The sequence below is a fragment of the Dasypus novemcinctus genome, chromosome 17, assembly GCF_030445035.2.
Source record: "Dasypus novemcinctus isolate mDasNov1 chromosome 17, mDasNov1.1.hap2, whole genome shotgun sequence".
In the NCBI taxonomy this organism is placed as follows: domain Eukaryota; kingdom Metazoa; phylum Chordata; class Mammalia; order Cingulata; family Dasypodidae; genus Dasypus; species Dasypus novemcinctus.
Window position 1 is genome coordinate 88,746,224 of NC_080689.1, and position 23,136 is coordinate 88,769,359.

Consider the following 23,136-nt stretch of genomic DNA (forward strand, 5'->3'; position numbering starts at 1 on the left):
CTAAAATCACTTTGCCAAACAAAATCTAGTCATTCCCTGAAAAAGGTCTATATATTTCCAGAACCAACTATCTTTAAGGGTATTTTTTATTGTATGTCTTGAAATGTATTTCATTTCTGAATCACTTTGTTCATATATATTTATATGCACTTTATTTCCACAATTATTAGATTTTGGTTTCTTATACTTATTTTATATTGAATTTTCTTTGTTCTGTATACATTATAGTTGAGTCATAAATTTCAGTATTATTTTTATTTAGTTTTAAATTAATCTATTTTCAAACATATTTGGCTTTAGCAATGGTGATTCATTTTTAAATAACATTTTAATTTCTATTGTTTTGATTCCTAATCACATAAGAAAAATGGTATGTATATCTGGACTACATATATAGCACCAAGTAGCTTTATTACTATCCTCAGGCACAACACCAACAACCCCCAAAGCAATCTATATATTTTCCATGGTCCCCAAGGATTGTCCTTAATACCTGTCCTTGCTACATTAAAAGCACTATTTTAGAAATAACCTCTACAAATAAAAAACATCATTTAAAATGGTTTACAGAATATTAAAATTTAGGACCACATAAAAATGTTTCAGCTATATCATATCATGATCTCATTATGAACACCTGAATACATACACATTAACAAGAGAGATGCCATTCAAAATGATTAGAATGTTGGCCTCCTAAAATTAGCTAAAATTCCAGGACTTCAGAAATGCACTCCCAGACTTCCTGTACCCTGGGGGTGTTCTACTGCTCACTGAGTGGATGGTCATTGGTGGAAGTCATTTAACTCCATTAGCAGCTGCATGCCATCTACATAAATTGTAGCAACCTGTCTTTCCCTGAGATCAGGAACAAGATAAGGTAGTGAACTTTCATCACTGCTAATCATCATTGTCCTGAAGTTCTTGAGAGAGCCATCAGGCAAGAAAAAGAAATGAAAGGCACCCAAACTGGAAAGGAAGAAGTAAAGCTATTTCTATAAACACAGGTGGCCTAATCTTTTACAAACAAAATCCCAAAGAATCCACAAGAATAGTAATGGCACTAATAAAGGCATTCAGCAAAACTGAAAGATACAAGATACACAATGCAAAGTCATTTTTGTTTCTATAATCCAGCATAGAACAATCTTAAATGGAACTTTTTAAAACTTCCAATCAAATAGCCTCTAATGAATGAAATATCTAAAAATTTAACAAAAGGTGAAGCATTTATATACTGAAATTAGAAAACACATGCTGAGTGACACTGAAAACCTAATCAAATAGCAAGATGTCCATTGTTCATCGACTAACTATTGTTCTGATGTCAATACTACGCAAAGGAAACTACAGATTAAATTCAAAATCAAAATTGAGTAGACTTTTTTTTTTACAGAAATGGAAACGCTGGTCCTCAAATTCCCATGGAATCATTAAGTGGCTAAGCTAGCCAAGACAGTCTTGAAATAGTTTGACAATGTAAACACGCTTATCAAAATATCACTCAAATTTACCCTATATAATATACAAAAAACTAGGAAAACCTGACCTATTCTTAAGGGAAAACTCAATCAGTAGACACTGTTCTAAATTAACCACAGAAGGATTTATCAGACAAAACAGTTGTTCTGTCTATGCTCAATGAGATTAAGGTACATTCTCCTTAATTATTTTGTCCTTTTTGTTTTTAAAGATGCATAGATCAGACAAAGTGTTACATTAAAAAATATAAGAGGCTCCCAAATACACTATTCCCCACCACCCCTACTTCTCCCACATCAACAACCTCTTTCATCAGCATGGAACAGTCACTGCATTTGCTGTAAACATTTTGGAGCACTGCTAGGCCACAGGGGCTGCAGTTTACACTGTACAGCCTACACTCCCCCCAGTCCATCCAGTGGGCCATGGCAGGACATACAATGTCCTCTATCTGTCCCCATAATACCATTCAGGTATTATGAATGAAATCCGAAAAATATCTGCATATCACAACTCTTCTTCCATCTCCCTGCCCTCAGCAACCCCTGTTGCCACTGTATTGACATAAAGGATACAATTTCTTCCAATGCTAGAACCACAATAGTTCTAAAGTAGAATACCAGCAAATCCACTCCATTCCATACTCTCTTCCTCCATCTTGTGGGCCCCGGGATGGCAAATATCCACTCCAAGTATAAACTGAGAGGGGGCTTACAGCCCACATGGCTGATGGACTGTATTATCCCATTTGCAGTTGTAGACTCTCTTGGTACCCTGGTGTGGTGGTTGGCTAGCCTCACCTCCCTTTTAGCTGACCTGGGTAAGTCCAATGAACTGGAAAGTAGGTATTGCTACTCTGCTGAGGCTCAGGGCCCAGCTGGCACATGGTCCAGAGACCCAAGCCTCCTGAGCACACACCAACCCCAGCCCCAACCACAGGTTCAGTGAAATTGACAGAAAAGGCGTGTGTAGAGAGGTCACATCTCCATCCAACTCCATCAAAGGGCATTCTCTTTCATTGAGTGGAAAGATAGGAGTTCTCAGCAGAGAAAAAGAAACAAAGAAAAGATGTAAATGACAACTTTTGATCTAAACATAAAGTTATAGAAAATTTTAAAAAATTCATTGAGCAATCCCAATTAGAGAAGACAAGTAAGGGATGAATGAATTGGTGAGATGGAATTTAGATGAGTAGAAATAATATAATCTGAGAAAAGAGAGCGAGTGAGAGAGAATTGATCCAAAACTTGAGCCTCATGATCTGTGGGGCAATACTAAAAGTTTTAATATTCATTTGAAAGACTGGGTTGAGCAGAAAGAGGCTGGTGCCAATAAAAAGGTAAGGGAAGAAATGACTGAACACTACTCTATGAAAGAGAGATCCAAGGGGCTCAAAATCTCACCCTGATACATCATAATCAAACTGCTGAAAACTAAAGATGAAGAAAAACATCTTGAAAGGAGTCAGAAAATTTGACAATTTATTTGTAGAAGAATAACAATTTGAAGGCCTTTGATTTCTCTTCAGAAAATATAGAGGCCACAAGAGAGTGAAAAAACATCATTAAAGGGCTAAAAGAAAAAACCCTCAACCAGGAATACTGCAGTCATCAAAAGTTGCTTAAGGTTTAAAGGCAAAATAAAGACAGAAGGAGAGGATGGAAAAACAAGTGAATTCATCACCTGATGACTTGCTCTACAAAGATGGGAAAGGAACTTCAGGCTAAATGGAAATAATTCAAGGAGGAAGCTTTCAACTTCAGGAATAAAAGATGTGGATCAGGAATGGTGAGTATCTGGGGAGAAAGAATAACTTTTTTCCAACTGTTAAATTGTTAAATATATGAATGAATTTTGAAAAATTATAAAAATACAAAATGTTTGCAGAAGTTATACCCTAGACCGGGAACTCAGAAGACCACTTCAGCAAAGAGGGGATTAAATGATTCCTATGGCTGTAAGGTGTCCACATTTTAGTTGGGTGGGTAAAACATTAATTCTTTTAGACTGTGATACCTGTATTATTCTCAGAGCAACCACTAAAAAAGAATTCCAAAGGAATTCCAGAAAAATTGTATAACCCAAATGGTCCTTTTTCTAAGAGATAGGAATAAAGTAGCTAAAACATCAGTATACAAGTTATTAAGTGAAAAATAACTCTTGGACAAATACCTACAAGCAGGATTGCTGGGTCCGATGGTAACTCCATTTCTCCTAGCCTGTCCTTCCCCCCACCATAGTCACCTCCACCACAACAGGACTGATGCCTTCTGCTCTTTAGATCTGAGTGGCTCTCCCCAGTCCCCCAGGGGATAAGGTGGGGGATTCACAGGCCCTAACCGCAAAGATGCCACCTTCAGCAGGCTCCAAAGCATCTGAGCCCAATGGTTCACCTGTTTCTGCTGTCAGCTCGAGGGCACCCTGTCCCATGTGGATGCCAACTTTGCTGATGCCAGAGTAGAGGATGGTGGCTGTGTCTCCCAATGGGTCCTGTCTCCCTTGTGACAAACTCCATCTTCCAGCATCAGAAAGTCCAGACTTGCCAGAGGAGCCAGGGGGCTGAGCCACAGCTTTTGATGTGCCTGCATCCTGCACATATTTGGCTAAGGAGCAGCTAAGGAGCAGTCAGAAGTCGAAGACAGGTTCCTATGGCACTGGGAGTGCATATATTCTGGGGGTCAGTGGATGGTTCTCTTCCTTCCTCCCCAGGCCTGGGTTCTGATGAGAAACCTCCATTCTCAAAGCTCAGAAAGCACCTCCCTCCAGAACTTCCAGACCACTCCTGTGACCTCATGCACCAAAGCAAGCACCTTCACAAGCTCATACACCTGTTTCCCACCGCTGCAGAGGGAGTGGTGTTCAGCCCCAGCCCCCTCCAGGCTGCCCCAGAGGTCCACAAGGAAGGTAAGTCAGAATGGCCATTGGTCTAGTTTGTCAGCTTTTGTGGTACCCCAGAGGAAGATCCAGAGAGAAAGGGGTTTCGATGTGATCTCTGGGGTAAAATAGATTCAAGGAATTCAAGGAATTGCTTAATCAAATCCAGTCACCATAAAGGCGACATTCCTCGGCTGCCACAGAAGCAAGGGAACCCTCTGATGTTTCACCCTCAGGCAATGAAGTCACTATTCTGATTCTAGACTTGGAAAAGAAAGCAGCACTTCACAGTCAACAATGCATTGGGGGTGGAGGAAGACTGAGTCCAGCTTAGACAGGCAACACCATGCAAACTTCCAGTCTAACTGCCTTGTAGTTAATCCTGTATCTATTTATGGAGTCAACATCATGAATTCACACCAAAATATCCACTTCGTCCGCCAGCCCACTTCAAGAGGGTTCACTGCAAATCTTGCATTTTCACATCTGTAACTCTATCTTTTGAATACTCAGAAGGTAGTTGAGGTGAGATACAAAAAAGAACTGGATGGTCAGTTGAATCCCAAGACTGTGGTGAGTTTACTGAATAGAACTGGTCATCTTTTGCATTTTATGTAGTGGGCTCTTGATGTTTTCCTTTCTGAAAGCTCACTATTGTCCTCATTGTCTACATATCTGCTGTTGTCATTGCTCCTAAAAAGAGATAAAGCCTTGTGAAAACTCATGGTGGGAACATCATTCTCTCTTGTGAGACTGGGTTGGGTTAATTGATACAACATGAAGAGAGTTTTGCTTGAGATCTGCCTGACCTAGATATGTAAGAATTTCTGGGGGTCCTCTGAGGGATACTGGCCTTCATGGAGTATGGGGGTGAAAACCCCCTGTTCATGGAGGGCCATCTTTCTTCTCCAAGTCTAGTGGGGACTCTTGATGCAGGAACACGAAGCATTTCTGTGTTTGTCTCCCTTGGGGATTTGAGATTACTCTCAGCATGATTGGGTTCTCTAAGGATGTGGACATCTCAGAGTACAAATGATTCACCATGTCCCCTCTCTGTAAATCATAAATCATAATTTCTGCAGTGAGTTCAGAATGAGCAGGAGTATGAAAATGCATTCAACATCACTAGTGATCAGTAAAATACATATCAGAACCACAAAGTCTCACGCCCATATCTTCCAGAAAGGGTACTCTTAGGATGAGAAAGACTTCAGCAGGGAAGGTACGGACTCCACACTAAGAGAGTTGTTCAAATATTTAGTCAGGGAGATAATTGGGAACAGGGAGACTTCATTCATTAACTCACCAAACCTCAGTCAGGTGGGTGACTTTGCCAGTTGATGAGCATTAACTGTTCTTCCAGGGTAGTTCAGTTAAAGGTGAAGCTAATTCTTTGCATAGCTGTTATCTGGCAGTTGGTCTGGAATGTCTTAGGTTCTGAGCCAGTAGAGGAGCCAAGCAGACCACTGGTCACTTGGGATGGTAGTCCAACCCACAGGAAGACTCACATGAGGCAGAAGGTATTGTGAAGATGCTGGGGGAAGTTGGCCAAAAATTTGGACATCCTTGATACTTCAGAAGGCCTTTATGTGGGGGAAACTACCTCATATTTTGCATCAAGGATGGAAATGTAGAGACAGGAGGCTGGGTCAGGATAGGTACTCTTCTTGTGGGTGAGCCACCTCCTCCAGGGCATCAGTTCTTCCCCTCAGGAACTTTGGGGCAAGAGGATTTTTCAAAGGAACTGTTTCAGTACACCATGGTTGACATGTCATATAACACATATTTGTTGGCTTAAAGGAGTTTATTGTCTCACAGTTTTGGAGGCAGTGATGCCAAGATTAGACTCAGTAAGGTCTGTGCCCTCAGTGCTTGCTTCTGCCTTTCCTCCCCATGATCCAGGGCAACACTGGGGTTATGGAGGTGAGGATTTCTGCCCGCCCCCCCTTCCCCAGAATAGTCACACTAATATACAGACTCAGGCTCCAGGGTAGGTCACCGTCTAGAATGCCTCTCCTTTACTTCCTTTCCCTGACGACTTGGGGCCATCTGGCTCTCTAGCAGGCCTGTTTTCAACTGTTTCAAGGTTTGGTTTGGGTTTCTAACCCCATTATTTGTAGTGCCCTCCTAAGGGGTTGGTAATAAACTTTCCTGAAAACAGTAACAACAACAACAACAAAAGACACCTTGGCTGCCTTTAATTCACAACTGTTGTGAAGTAGTTTCTAATATTCCATGCTCTGGTCTTCCAGACAGATATTTTAGTATTTCACACTCAGTTTGGGCCTAGTCCTTTGGCAGAAGTTTTTAGCACAACATAAGAACAGTGTGCCAACTGCACTATTATTGTTCCCCCAGTTTATCCAGTCTGCCTTTGGTGTCCATAAATATCTGTCTGGGAGGGTAGAAAAAGGTCATAACTCCACTGTGGGTGTTGCTCTTGGAAGTTAGGATGACTTTTGTCTCACAATACTTATACATTACAGTTATGAATTACCATATGAAGAAAAGTAACTGAGCAAACAGGTGAATAATAAGAAAAAACATTAGATATATCAATAAATTAATATGGATTGTGTCTCTAATTTGAGCCAAGACCATTACTTAATTCTGGGGACAGCCGATGAGGCCAATGGTACTAGCTCAGTATTTCAGATCTGGAAATGAGATGCAGACAATTGAGTAAATTTCCCAGCTGATATGAAGCAGAGTCAGGAATCAGCCCTGAACATGTAATTCCAGTGACCACGTTCCCAATCACATTCATCTTCTGGCCTTGAACATAACAGCTGCTGTCAAAAACATGCTGGGTAAGGCATTAGAAAAGCAATTCAAGGCAAGTGTTCAGAAGCACGTTCGACCTTTTGACTTTCACAGGTGTCATTAGCACTCAAAATAGTTATTTCTCTATGCAACTTAAACATACTATTTAAGAAACTTCAGATGGCATAGCAAAGAGAATCAAAATCACAAGCTCACCACTGAAAAAATACCAATGCTAATTTTTTTTTTTTTTTTTTTTTTTTTTTACCGTACTGGGGTTGGGGATTAAACCTGAGAGCTCATGTATGTGGAAAGCCAGTGCTTAACCACTGAACCACATCGGTTCCCGAGTTGGTTTCTTTTGTTTGATTGTTGGTTGGTTGGTTTTGTTTTTGTTTTTTTTTCAGAGGCACTGGGAACCAAACCTAGGACCTCCCATGTGGGAAGCAGGTGTTCAACTTCTTGAGCCACATCCATACTCCAATGCTAATATTTGAAAGTATTTCTTCTCTGGTCTTTGACCATTAAAACATACACACACACACACACACACACACACACAAGATAAAGAACTCAGTTAACTATCTAACCTGAAGGACAATACAGAATACTGAATACCCCAAATACACTACAACTACAGACAACTTCTCAAGTCTTCTTTAAAGCCCCTTGCCTGGAAATACAAAGATGGGACATGATTTGGATTGCTACCTGAATCTGTGCTCCCCTAATTGCAACCCTAAGACCCTAAATAAGTGCCTTTGTTGCCTTGCAACTTAGTTTATTTCTCAGTTGACATTACATAGTGTTAGAAACAGGATTCTAAGTACCTACCAACCTGACTCTGGAGCTACTGTTGGATTTGAGCATGGTAAAGGCAAAAGCCCCTTCAGCTCTGCCATCTCCCCAAAAGCCCTGAGTTCCTGTGTGTGAGTCCTCTTGGTTCTGAACATGCCTCTTTTTGGTTGAGGTTCTAGACCTTTTAGGGGTGACTTTTGAACTTTGGCATTTTGACATAACAGCAGTCCTGTTTGTTTACTTGAACATTTTTCTTCTGGTTTGGCCTGGTGATAGAAGGCCTTTCTGTTGGCCTTTTTTTTTTTTTGTATATAGGGAGAACTTATTTGTTTGGCAATTACTTGAATGGGACTTTTAAAATTCAACTTTGATCATGAGCTCTTTTAAGTGGGGGATGCCTCCCTAACAATCAATTTGGCTTTTGTGAGCAAGCAAATTATTTTTGGTCAGCACAGGATGGGCACTTAAACACTATTTGAATGTGTACCACCTTTTAAAGAGAGGCCTTGGCCTGATGGAGGAACCACCTAGTGACAGGGCAGATGAGAAGACCCCATCTAATTCCAAGGTAAGGTTGCCTTTCTTTGTCTGAGAAAATTGTCACTTTACTTATTCCTTTCATTTTCAATTGAGTTCAGATATGAAAATTCTGACCGTGTACATTATAGATGACATATACAATTTCCTTACTTAAGGAGTATTCTATTACTGTGTCAAGTTGTTATTTACAAATAGCAAGAGCAGGGAATCAAGTATATGGGCTTTTTAATTGGCAGCAGTTTTTCCTTCTAAGAGTAAGAATTTTTTGTGCCAACCAAAATAGACATGAGAGATGCATTATCTAGGAAAAGTGTGTATCTTTCCATGTGTGTCTGCTACAATTACTTATGGGACCTTTCACTCAACCACTGTTTCCCATCTGTACCAAAAGTGCAAAAGATCTGTGTCAACACTACACAGCATGATCTGATCCTGAGTGTTTTCTTTAATATAATTACAGGTGACCTCAGGTACAAGAGAAAATGGTATGCATTTTTGAACTTCAGAAAAAATCTAGATAATTAAAAAACCAGGGTGGAGCTGATGTAGCCCAGTGGTTGAACACCTTCTTTCCATGTATGAGGTTCTGGGTTCAATTCCCAGGGACTGTGCGCTTGCTTTACTCTGAAGAACCACCCTGATTCCAGCTTCCAGGTGAGAATGAGAAATGGGGATGTGATTATTTTCTGGGTTAAGTGATGGCCATCTGTATTCCCTTTAGGTGGTGAGGGTTTGTGTACCAGGGCTGGAGATATCTATGTTAGAGTCTTTGAGATGAGATTGTGAAGGTGAGGGTGGAGAAGCTATTTCCCATCTGTATAGCACAATTGCCAGTGTCAACTTCTCAAAAAAACCACTACTACACCCTTTACATATATTTACTCATTCAACCTTCAACACAACCATACTATGACTGTTTATTCCCACTCTTCTGAAGAAGAACGGAGGTGCAGAGACAATTAGCCTACAATTTCAAACAGGAGTGTCCCTGATCCTGATGCTATAGCCATAATCTAGCCCCATCACTTGGCCATGCGATGATTCTACACCATGCCAGCACGGGAAACTGACTGCAGACTGTGAATTGACATAGGGTGAAATGCACATAGAAAGTCCACATGCCTTTTCAGCTCAGATTCTGAATGACTGGAAGCACAATCTGGTTTACCTAAGTCAGTCCTCCACACTACAGCCCAAACAGATAGGAACTGGGAGATGTTAGCGTATTTCATAACATCAGCATCTTGAGTCCTAGAAATGCTCAGCACTGTTTGCTGCACGCCTTAGGGACAGTGACCAATAAGAACTCAAGTTACCATTTGGCTATTGATCTGGTGTATATCATCCTTGCTGCAACTTTTATAACTGCATTAGAGCCTTAGCACTCAACTCATGTCTCCCCTTAATAATGAGCTATCAAATTGGTGCCTGGATAGTATAAAGATGGACATCCATCACATTCAATGAATAAGCATTCAAGGTATAGAAAAGGAAGACTGGAAGGAAAAATACTACATGATTTATAGTGGTCAATTTTTAAGTGGCAGTATTTAAATATCTTCAAATCTTCTATAACTGAGTATCTTTATGATTAAGGATTAAAAAAAAAATAAAACAGAATGTTTTGCCTAGACTTGAATCCAGTCCCACAATAAAGTTATAAATAAAATGTCTTTAAAACAATTACCCTATTATTAAACTTTAGAAAGCTAATAAAATGCTCATGTACAAATAACAGCAAAATCCTGCAGAAACAGGTGCTGGACATTGTATGTCCTGCCATGGCCCACTGAGTGGACCGGGGGAGAGTGTAAACTACAATGTAAACCATTATCCATGTGGTGCAGCAGTGCTCCAAAATGTTTTCACCAAATGCAATGAATGTCCCATGATGATGATGAAAGAGGTTGTTGATGTGGGAGGAGTGGGGTGAGGGGGGTGGGGGGTAAATGGGGACCTCTCATATTTTTTGAATGTAACATTTTTTTAAAAATAGAGAAAAAAATCCTATACAAAAGATGAAAAATGGGAAGCAGGTATAGCTCAGTTGTTGAGTGCCTGCCTCCCATGAATGAGGTTCAGAGGTAAATCCCTGGTACCTCCTTTAAAAAAAAAGAGAGAGAGATGACATATGTGGAACCATGGATACTGATGATTTCGTAACAGGACAAGGTGATAGTAGCATTTTAGTTGGACTTCAAAATGGCAGGAGGAATGATAATCCATCATTGAACAATGGCATGTACTTGGTAACTTTTTTGGATTATTTCACATTGCTTTGGGATGTCATTAGCTACAAAGTCAAGGACTGCATCCCATTTTATTCCTCCACCTCCATTTTGCTTCCCTTTTTCTACTCATCGGCAGCTCACACTATCCTTGTTAAATACCTGCTCTATATTACTCTAACCCTTTGTCCATGTCAAGCAAAACTTCAGAGTACTCCAAAGGCAACACCTCCAATGTACTGACTATTACTCTTTATCCTCCTAGCTCCCCCAGAGGGCCTGCTGAAATACCTGGGAGCCAGGGCAGTAGAGGAAGCCCCACCTAATTCCAAGGTAAGTTTCCCTTTAGAACCATTGCTTTCTGTATTTTTCTTTTTCCGTTCAATTAAAGCTGACCACTACTTTATAGATGATATGTACAATTTCCTTGGTGGGGACTGTGTTCACTTGGCATCTGTTTTGACCTGCCGATCTCTGTTTCAAAAGGACAACCACGAATGGAAGCATTAGATTAGCAGCCATATTTTCTTGGATTAAGAATTTTTTTAAATGCCAACCAAAATGGAGAGATACATCATACAGGAAAAGCTCATGCCTTCTCCTCAGATGTCCCCTCACTTGCTTTTTGGTTTCCTTGACTTGACCCTCTTTCCCATCTGGTTTTCTAAAGCCTTCTACAAACACAACATAGCAAGTTGTGATCATTATAGTGTTTTCTTTTCTGCAACTGCAGGTGGCTCCAAGAGCAAGCAACAATAGTATGTATTCTCTCCTCACACAATTGCTGAGGAAAAATCTAGATGATGATCAATGAATATTCCTTGTTGGCTTTGTCTAGAGAACCTCTCCACAGAAAGAAGCTTCCTGATGTGTGTGTGTATGATTCTCAAGGTGCATGTGTGAGAACGTGTGTCCATTTGTGTGTTTTCCTAGATTTCTCTAACACTAAAAAGTTGCTAATGTCAGCTTTCTGTTTAAAAAATGCCAGCTTCATTTCTTCATGGGTATATGTCAAAATTTTATCAAGTTATATCCTTTAAATATGTTTAGTTTATTGTATGTCAAGTATACCTCAGTAAACCAGGAGAATACCCCATTACCTTTCAGGAAAATGTTCACAGGACTGTAAATGGATAAAATTGTGGGAAACGGACTTGGCCCAGGGGTTAGGGCATCCGTCTACCACAGGGGAGGTCTGCGGTTCAAACCTCAGGCCTCCTTGACCCGTGTGGAGCTGGCCCATGTGCAGTGCTGATGCGCGCAAGGAGTGCCGCGCCACGCAGGGGTGCCCCCGTGTAGGGGAGCCCCTCGCGCAAAGAGTGCAACCGTAAGGAGAGCCGCCCAGCGCAAAAGAAAAGTGCAGCCTGCCCAGGAATGACGCCGCCCACACTTCCCGTGCCACTGATGACAACAGAAGCGGACAAAGAAACAAAACGCAGCAAATAGACACAGAGAACAGACAACCGGGCGAGGGGGAGGAATTAAATAAATAAATCTTTTTTTTTTAAAAAAAAAAGATCATTAAAAAAATTGTATTAGAGAACACCTCTTACTAAGATTTCATAATAAGTCTTCATTTAGTAATAAATCTCACCTCTTAGTAAGCCTGTAAAGTCTGATCATGGCATTTTGATTGGTCATGATAAAAGAAAAGCAGCCATATCTGACTTTTTCAAAACATATGAGATATGGAAGGATTGAGAGGTGAATGAATTTTTGAGTTTCACACCTAGAGAATAGGAAACCATAGTCTGGAGATATTAAGTGCTTTGACTCCAAATTCTATACATTTAGTTCACATCTCTTCGGCCTGGCGGGATCTCGAATTGTCTATAAGTTTGGAACATTCATGATTTCAGTTCTTATTTCTGAGCACCACACCTTCAGGGCATCTGCAGCACAATGTAGTATTATCCATTTTTCAAAAGCGCAACAGCCATTTGTGCTAGTAGCTATGCCATGGACAATGCAGAAAGAACATTTCCATCCTCACAATACACTTTCCCGGGCAGCAGCTCTGAGCCTGCCATTGGTCTTTTCATTGAACTCATCTAATATAGAGTATTTCCAGAACAGTCAGAATTTCAGGGTGATAAGTTTGGACATAAGAGCTTTAATGATCCATCAAAATGGGGAAAGTAAATAGTTAAAAGGGGATTCTTTCTCCACCTCGCTCATTTGCAGACCATTTATAATGTCTTATTGAAGGCCTCTGACTCCACAGAGTCCAGAGATGGTCTAAGAACCTGTGGTGATCTTGGGTAGCCAGCAAGCCATCAAGTGGAGAAGGAAAGGATGGGTGTGCCACATTCTCCAAAAACTTTCTTGCAGATGTATGTGTTCCTAAAGATTGGCTTGTGGATCAGAGGTATGTCTCCACCAGCAGTGATGAAAATGACAATCCAGGTAGGTAATATCACTCAAGATAGGATCCAATGTGAGTGGGTTATCAGGAACAGTCTAGTAACACTGCTACTTTAGCAACTGAAGAAGGGACTGTGAAATCAGAAAGTAATGGAAATATACATGGAGGTCTGCTTTATTCTTTCCATATTTAATAACAATAGTAAGAAGTATTATCATCATGTTCTTTGAGTGTACTGTGTTTGCAATCATCTTTCCTTGCTATGCTATTTAAGATTCACTTTCCCATAAGACCAATCCTCAAAGCCTTTGTTTTTCCTTGGTTAGCAGCTCTTGGGAATAAAGCACAAGAGAGTGTAGATGAGGTTTTGGTGTTGACCTACAATGGAGGGGATCTGGCAGGACACAAGCTCTCCCAGACTATCAACTAGACTTGGGACAAAGTTCTTCTACTGGGTGCCAGGTGGTGGTTGGGAATTAGGGCTTCTCCCTCTGTACTTACCGGTCTGGTAGCACTTCATTAATGTTTTATCCTTTCTGACATAAAGAACATGTGCTCTGGGCTGACTACACATGCACCTGGGTGCTGGAAAGGTATTGAAGGAAACATATCCTTGAACATCCTTCTATTCTCTACTGCTCACACAAATCCAAAATCCTGGGATTAGATTAAAACCTGAAATTGCTTCCATTTGAGAGGTTCATGTACAACTCTTTCTCCAACACATTCCAAAGCCTGGCTGGGTTTCTGGAGGCCTTGTGTGAATGGCCTGCCAGGCTTGCTTCACATATTGGCTCTTGCTGTCTTGGAGAGTCTCTGGGAAGCAGGGCCAAGGGTTCCCTGCTCCTCTCAGATTATTCCCATAATACACTGCCACCCTCTTCAATAAATCAATTGATCAATTAACCAATCCATTTTAAACCAGGGAGCAACTCTCAGAGGCACGGAGTTGAATCATGTCCTGTGGGTGACAGTGACCATTAATCCTATAAATCAAGCGATTGTCCTGAGACTGGTATGACCTTAGGTTCATGGAAGACACTTTGTCCTCACAGCATCCCTATAAGTTTCTGAACTGATTGGAGGGGTTGACTGTAAGATTAGAGGTAAAGTAACTTGTCTGTATTCAGTTAGTCTGAAAGTGATATAATAGGGGATCGACAGGCCACTTAAATAAGTGGAATCTTTTGGGAATTCATCAAACCACTGAAGTACTAGCACTGATGGGTGCCTGGACAAGACTGAGGAAAGGTACATGGAGGGGCATGACTGTCGAGTGGGGAACAGGGCAGAGTTGACTGGCTAGAACACAAGACCTGATTCAACTCCATGCTTCTGATAGTTGCTCCCTGGTTAGAGAGGATTGGTTAATTGACTGATATTTTGGAGAGGGTGGCAGCATAATATGGGAATAATATGTGCACAGGGATTGTTCTCCAGTGTTCCTGTATCATAGAACAATATGATTGGTGGAAGCTGACAAGGAGAAAGCAAATGGGCAGTAATACAGAGAGAGAAAAGAGGCAGGGAGGTAGTGAAGGTGGTAAAAAGGAGAAGAAAGACAACATCATGTATAGAAAGACATGGAGAGTATCTGCCTTCTTAGAGGAACTAGAGGGTACAGGCATTCCTCACTGGCCACAGGTATAGTATTTGAGAGCTGGGAAAGGGACTCTGGAATCTTAGACCCACTCCTTCACAGCCAAGGTGAAGCGACTGAGACCCTAGGAGAGGAGTGTGGTGGTGAGGACAGAATTGTGTCCTGGGATAAGACCACACCCTGACATAACCAACAGGAGCTTGAGTTCTGCCCTCAACCCTAACTTTCCCATTTCCTTTCACAAGGTTGATAGATCACCATTACTGCCGGGGTTACCAGGAGGCTTACTTCACAGCTTCTGAAGTATCAGATACAGAGAACAACAATTTGCATGTAATTTCCTTCCTCTTTCTGTCTTTTTTGTAATCTCTCCCTTTCTTATTCATAAGCTCCTCTTTATAGCTTTTCTCCATTCTATCTGTTCCTTATTTTATGATTCTTATCCTGAAGGAAGTGGTCTCATCCAGGAAGTTGAGGTCATGGGAACAACAATGTCTATAAATTTCTCCCATCCTCTTTACCTATTTTCTTAGCATTGCCCTGGTTTTAACATACGTGCATCACTGAATCAGCTTGCACAAGCCTGAATGGTCCAGGCAGGGAACTGGGCTGGTTGTCAAAAGCCTTGGGCCACACCCAGTGGAAGGAGCACCTGTGAAGTTAGTTCTGGGGTGGGCTCTCCCCTTGCAGGGTGTTCCTGCACATGTGCACATGGTCATCAAGTGGGTTCCTTTCCTTGCAGCTGTCTACACTGTTCAAAGAAGAAAAGTGTCTTTTCATAAATCCTCTTTTCCTGGAATACACTGAAGACACTGAAGAAATGAATGAAAAGACAGGAAGAAGAGGAAGAGGAAATGTGAGTGTGGAGTGGATAGGATAAAGAGAGGAAGAGAAACAAGTCCACGTGCATTCCATTGCTTTCCTAACCTTCTTTTGGCACTTTAGGAAAATCAGCAAAACTGAGGAGAAACTGAGGTTTCCAGCATTCTGTGTGAACACGGAGGTGGAAACATGAACTGGCCGGTCAAAGTAAATGCAGACAATTAATGATCCGAGGTGTCTTCTGGCTCCTGTTACCCACTCCAGAAAAACTCCTCCCTCCAATCTCTATGCCTCCCCAGTGATCCCCACTACTGACAGCACAAAGACCTTGAGCTGGAGGCCTCAGCCTGAGTCTCAGAGGATCTGGAGATGATATGATGTTTGGAGCCTGAAAGGGGATATAATACCAAAGAAATGGAGATGCCTCAGTGCTCAGCCCCTTTTACCCAATTCCCTAATCAGCCAATTGAGGGAAAATTTATTTTTCATTTTCAAAGACTTATACTGAATTTTAAAAATAGGTTTGACATTTAATTTTAGATGTTAATACATTAAACAATATCTCTCCAACTACTGGTTTTTCTTCATCCTTATCAATAAAATAAATACATAGATAGATATGCACCCTAAACAAAGTTAGAGTGAATGAATGGACAAATAACTGTAAATGTAAGACTTAACATCTGTCCTCCTACCAATGTCTTCCTGAAATCTGTTCCCTCACCTGAAAGGGATCATGGGAACATATTACCCAACTTCAAGCCAGTGAAGTTGGATTTCAATGCTGTTTACACTTTCATGTCAGTTTTGCTGTTGATAGCACCATGATTCACATTTCTTTCCACAAATATATTACCGCATTTTCTTCTGGCACAAAATAGTATCAAAACTGATGATGAGATGCTAATGTTCTTTTCATAATGCACTTGCTTTACTCTAATGCACAAAAGACTTCATTCTACTTTTACACCCTAGTAATTTTAGCGAGAATATGTCTTGCTATTAGTCATTCTGAGTCAATACTCAATGTAAGGTTTCATAATGCAGCTTCAAAGAATCTCCTTCCAGAAAAATAAGGAATTATAATTTTTAATATTTTTTTCATGTCTTTGCTTTGGTTTTCTCATTCAGGCCCTCCAGTTATTCATAGATCATACTTTGTATGCCTGCCTTCAACTTCTGACATTTTTTTCCTCAAATTTGTCAAATACTCACTAATACTTGGCCATCCTACATTTAAAAGCACTATTTTAGAAATAACCTGTAGAAAAAAATTCCTTTAATTTGGCTTGCTGATTTTTAAAATGCCTATACACATAAAAACCTGTCAGCCACATTATGCCATGATCTTATTACCCAGCATCTTGCCAGCATGTGAACTGAAACCATAAAAATGTTGGACTCCTACAAATGGGCTCACACTGAGATTTCACAAATGCACTCCCAGGCTTCCTGTATATGGGGACATTGTGCTGCTCACTAAGTAGACAGCCATCTGTGGAAGCCATTGAGCCCTGATCACAGCTACATCTATAACACATTCTTGTGGTGTATCTCTTAAACAAATGACAAGAGCTACATCATTTAAGCCTCCTTCTTGCACTTGACCTCCCCTGCTCTGTACAAGTGACTTGTTCCAGTATCTTCCAGTAAAGTTTGGCTGAACTTATGAATTACATAGAGTTTGACATGGCAGAGGAATACAGGGCAAGAAATGAGATTCTATCCCAGCTCTACCTTGCTTCCATGGCTGAATGTGAGAGAATCTTCGAATCTCTGGACCAAACAGAGATCATGGGTAAAAAAAAAACAAAAAACATTCATCTAAATCAATTCATGAACTAACAAAAACTAAGAAAACTAAGCTAAGTTCTTGGTTCTACACTTGCTTTCCAAATGATGGCAGAAGGCCTTGATTGCTTCTAGGAAACACAGAACCTAAGACAAGGATATCAAATTCTTGGCTTTTCTGAGGAGAAAGAGAATATATTAGAGATATTATGTGAGCAAGGGAGTTGAGCCAAGCAATCAGGTGGTATATACTAGGGTAGAGGGGCAGTGATGGGTGATGTCACCTGCCTATCACTCATCAGGGATTATCTTCGGTGTGAAAGACCCACTCCTTTTCCTTGTCTGACATTTGGTCCCACGCAACTCACCACTTGGCTAGAGGAGGGGACAATGAAGGTGCCATCATCAGTATCTCAAGATAGTCATCAGTAGAAGCATATTTACAGAATAAAGGCAAACTCTTAAGCAAAATGATATAATCACCTAAAATCAGGTACTAGAGGAGAGGGTGGGGAAAGAGAAGTAAGAGAAAACACACTAATTTCATCACTGCTCACAATGAGGATTAATACACACTAAAGAAATGGATGATTAAGGGAAAATTTAAAAAAAAAACATTAACTAGATCAAAATCACAAACCAGAAAACATACATATGTACACGGAAGCATACAGGTGCGAGAAGTGTACTTTTGAGTACTCTTGCCCTTTAATAATGTGATAATGAATTGAAGTAGTTTCCAGTGTTAAATACAGTTAAAATCAACATCAAAAATAGAGAGCAGCTTTTTCCTTTTGCAGCCATCGCTGAGCGGCAGCAGCCAAAATGAAGTTCAATCCCTTTGTGACCTCTGATCAGAGCAAGAACCATAAAAGGCATTTCAATGCACCTTCCCACATTTGGAGGAAGTTTATGTCTTCCCCTCTTTCCAAGGAGCTGAGACAGAAATATAATGTTTGATCCATGCCTATCCGAAAAGATGATGTTCAGGTTGTGAGAGGACACTACAAAGGTCAGCAAATTGGCAAAGCAGTCCAGGTTAACAGGAAGGAATATGTCCTCTACATCAAATGGGGGCAGCGGGAGAAGGCTAATGGCACCACTGTCCATGTGGGCATTCACCCCAGCAAGGTAGTCATCACTAGGCTAAAACTGGATAAAGACCGCAAAAAGACCCTCAAATGTAAAGCCAAATCTCGCCAAGTAGGAAAGGAAAAGGGCAAATATAAGGAAGAAGCAATTGAGAAGATGCAGGGATAAAAGAATCTTATGTACAACTTCCATTAAAAACTGCTAAAATGAAAAAAAAATAGAGAGCAATTAAGAATTCCAGTTTATATTTTATAAATAGCTTAAAATCAATTAAGCAATGCACTTTTCCACATAGCAGAAGACAGATGAAAGTGCTTAGATGGCTTAGGCACCCCTCTCACTTGATGAGTATGGAAAGAATTAAAGAGCTGTATTGTTTGGGAATGATGGGGAGATAGCTCTATCTCTTTGCAAAGGGAGAGGTAGGCCATGCTTCACACAGAGAAATTTAGTTAAATCATATGAAAAGGAATTTCAGGTTTTGGTTGCATTATTGCAATAAGTGACTTTGCAGAATTGAAGATCTGGTTTAAGGTTTTATGAAGGAAACAATTTGGTTGAAAGGCAAGAATATTCTGGTGTGGGAGGAGTGGGGTGGGGGAGTGGGGGGTATACGGGAGCCTCTTATGTTTTTCATAACATAACCTTTTCTGTGATGTATCTTCAAAATAACACAATTTATAAAAATGATGGGGGGGGAGTGGGTTATATGGGAACCTCTTATGTTTTTTCAATGTAACGTTCTATGTGATCTATTACCTTTAATAAAAACATTTAAAAATAAAATGATTTCAAATTATAATGATAAACACCTTGATTTTCAGCCCTATGTATTAAGAACTGTTGCAAAGTACCTAGTTACATGTTATTTCATTTAACCTTTACAAGCACCCTATTAAGAAGGGACTCTTTTACAGATGAGAAAACTGAGGCTTACAGAGATGAAGTCACTTGTCCAAGGTTAACAAGGGTCTGCCTGCCACACAGTCTGTGTTCACAATCATTCCACCCAGACTGTCTCCCTACAATTGGTGCAGCTGATACCATGAGGGCAACCCGCCTTACCCTTCTGAAGTGCTTCCAACCAGGGCATGTTGTAATACCTATCCTACATCTAGGCCACATATCCCTTTATTGGCCCCCATGTTGATGCGCAGTCCTGCACAGTCTCCCTCTCTAATGGGTTCTTATGTTGAGCTACATTATTGGGTGGCTGTGAGGACTAAGTGCTTTAATACAGGCAATAGTGCCTGGCACATGGAAAGCACCTAATAAATGTTATTACTATTACAGTCATCCTCATTATCCAGCTCACACCTGGGGCCCCTGAGGTTTCCTGAACCAAAATGTTCTCTGGTTACAGTGCCTTCCTCTGTTCCAGATAAACAATGACTCCGATCCTTGGGATTCACATAGTGCATTTCCTTTACTGGTCTAAGTATCCCATGAACAAAATCACTTATTTGGGTCAGACTGAGTGAGTCTCTGTTCCCTGTAACCCAAACAGTGAAAAAATGTATAGATGGATTGTTTTGATAGGTGAATTTTTAAAAAGTTTCTAAAGTTACATTATTTTTTCAGGAATGAAAATATTTAGAATGAAAGTGTATTAATAAAAAAATTAGTTTCAAATGCAGGTTTTATTATATTACTAAGAGGGAGAAATTTTATCATCACTGGAAGTATAGATATGGGTCCTTTTTGTTTCCAGGTAGCTTACTCAAGAAAATTATGAAGAAAAAAACAATAAATAGAATTAATCTGTGAAAACTATTCTTGATGTCCTGACACTTGAAACTTAGCTCAAAAACTCTCTAAGACCTTTGTGTTTTCCATGACAACTATTTCATTTGCTTCCTCCTTCCTTATTAGTTATGCATGCAATTTTTATTATAGTTTTTCTATATTTGTTCTTAAATTGGGTTATAATTGTTTTCCTTGAGTTTCTTTATGTGTTTGTCCTGTCTCACCTAGCAGAATATGAACTCCAGTGAAAAGTGTTTCCTCTCTTCATTTCTTTTAAAATGGCAGTGGTGTATAATATAACAAGCAGGAGATATGAAATAAGATGATACAGATGCTAGAGCGTCAAGTCCCAATTCTCTCACACATTGATAAATCACTAAACCTGTCTCAGTCTCCATGGCATTTCTATAAAGAGGAGATGCTCTCTATCTGATTTCAAAGTCCACTGGGTTTTTCACTTTGCTTCTCTGACTCTGGTGGACCAAATTCATGAAAAGAATCCTGAACATTTAAATCCTCAGGTATATGTGGTACCGCTCATATTCAAAACAAATTACTACATGGAAAGTGATGAAATGACAGGTAGTGTCAAATGTCAAAGGCCACCTGATCTGAACTTCTGGAGGGCATTTACCTTCTGACAGTTTATCTTTAAAGCACTGCTTAGAATCAGATTCCAAGCCATGGTATTTTGTCACATATCATAAGCTAACACAGTCTGCCTGCCAGCCTGTCCCCCCAGCAAGTCCACTAGTCTAAAGCTAGCTTGCCACCACTCACCGGCTGCAGACTCTGAGCTTTTACCTGGCCATAGAAAATCACAACTTGGTATTTATAGCTCTGACATTCATATAATGTAATGCAAAAATCTCATCTGACTGCACTTACAGATTACAGCTTAAATTGTCTTCTCTTTCTCCCCTCCTCCAATAACTTATGACTAAATAAGAATAAATTAAACAGAAACACTTTCAGTTCACATTTCACCTCTCTTCTGCAGAATCATATCAACAAAATAATAATAATGGTAGAAGTACTCATTTGTTTTCTATAAATTGTCCAAGTAAAATATTCAGGATTCCAACTAGTGCATCTGAACATTAGGCTAGGATACTAAAGGAATGTGATTTGTAAAGATGCAGAGGCCACCTTAATCAGCATATTAAAGTGGATGATCATAAAGTAAGAAAGTAGTTTTTTTGTGCTGCTGAAGTAAAATACCTGGTAATTACCAATATCACAGTGGGGTTGTAGAAGTAAGAAGCAAGGTAAGTGTGTTTGATGTGATATGCATTGCATTGAAATATTTAGTAAGTATATGAAAATTAAGAGATCCCTCAGTAGGTTGTAGGATCAGACTCCTGCAGCAGCTGGCAATTGCTGGAGAGTGGATGGAGAATATGTTGCACTTTTTGGACTCCTAGAGCAGCTGGCAATTGCTGGATAGAGGATGGAGACTATGTTGCAGTTCTGGACTCCTGCAGTGGCCAGCAATGACTAGATACGGCCAGATGTACAAGGGAACATTCAAGTTTTCCATTGGTTTCGTTAGTTTATAATAATAACCTGTTTTGCCTATGTCTCAAAGGATACACACTAGGAAAAATGAGGTCAGTTTCCACTAAGCCAGGGGTTGAAGGTTTCTTTACCCCTGGGAAGAAGCAGCTGCCGAAATGACACAAAGATACTTGTTCAGGGTCTGTGCCAGGCTAGAGGGGACACAGCTGCTGAGTCCCTAACAGTGAGCATAGGGCCTAGTCCCCCAGGCAAGTCCCCTTTAAGGAAATGGCCCTCCTGAGCCAAGCTCAGGAACCACAGGTAGACCCACATTGCCCCCTGCTTGTAAAATGGCAGAGCTCCACCAATGTTGAAAGGAGCGCACAGCAGCTTATTCTGTCCTCAATTTAAGGCTGTCTTGAATTTGTGCATCAGTTAGAATATCAACAGAATAATAATAATGGTTGAGGTCATTATTTGTTTTCTATAAATTGTGCAAGTAAAATATTCAGGATTCCAACCAGTGCATCTGAACAACAGGCCAGGATACTAAAAGTATCATAGGATCAAAATCACTTACTTGATATTTCTGATGCAACAGTGGAGTTCTCATAATTGGGGCTAAATCAGACTTCTTTACAGATACCAGTGGATTCAGTTTTCTCACCTGTCATTTAAACAAAAAGCATGACACCTTAAAAAAATTCAAAAGAAGGAAAACACTACATACATAAAGATATGTATTACAGTGCTATACACTAAAGAATATAAATTACTTCAATGCTAAACAACTGGGAAGTGAATTAGTAAATCTTGATTCTTTAATAAGATGAAGTACCGGGAGCTGATGTGGCTCAAGCAGTTGAGCAACTGCTTTCCACGGGGAAGGTCCTAGGTTTGATCAGTGGTGCCCCCTGAAAATGAAAAAAAAAAAAAGGAAATAACAAGCAAATCAACAAAACAAATTAACTCAGGGAGCCACTGTGGTTCAGTGGTTAAGCGCCAGCTTCCCATTTACAAGTTCCCAGGTTCAATCCCTGGCCCCGTACCCCAAACAAAACAAAACAGAAATAATAAATAAATAAGATAAAGTACCATTTAACCCTTCGAAATAGTCATTATCAAGACTGTAAAACAGTAGAGGAAAATACTTGTAATATAACATTGAATGAATAAAACAAATTATAAAGGCGACTGTATATAGCTACAAATATGCTGTATTAGGTTAAAATGCATAGATATACTCTATTAGTAAAGGAAGAGCTGATGCAAAATAGAAGAAACTGGTTGTTTTTTATAAAGGGTATTTATTTGGGGTAGAAGCTTACAGCTACCAGGCCAAAAAGGGCAAGCTACCTCCCTCACCAAAGTCTATTGCCACGTGCTGGAGCAAGATGGCTGCCGATGCCAGCAAGGGGTCAGGCTTCCTGGGCTTCTCTCTTCCTGAGGCTTGCTTCTCTGCAGGTTCAGCTGCTTTGCTCTCTCCACAAGGCCAGCTGTAGATTACAAGGCAAATGGCACATCTCTCTTCCCAGGGC

General features: G+C 40.3%; 1 long non-coding RNA gene and 1 gene segment (V, D, J or C); both read left to right on the top strand.

Annotated features, from left to right (window-relative positions):
- Nucleotides 1–23,136, top strand: part of LOC131273808 (immunoglobulin kappa variable 3-11-like) — a 911,457-nt gene that overhangs the window by 486,101 nt on the left and 402,220 nt on the right.
- On the top strand, nt 5,714–16,042 carry LOC131274078 (uncharacterized). Of its 5 annotated transcripts, none has more exons than XR_009181290.2 (8): nt 5,725–5,876; nt 8,373–8,485; nt 8,918–9,111; nt 10,951–11,018; nt 13,017–13,053; nt 14,896–14,983; nt 15,393–15,506; nt 15,596–16,042. It is a non-coding gene; the product is annotated as an uncharacterized lncRNA (long non-coding RNA). The 5 variants fall into 5 exon arrangements; XR_009181289.2 differs by having other exon boundaries at nt 5,726–5,876; nt 13,017–13,091; XR_009181287.1 differs by having other exon boundaries at nt 5,714–5,876; nt 13,017–14,983.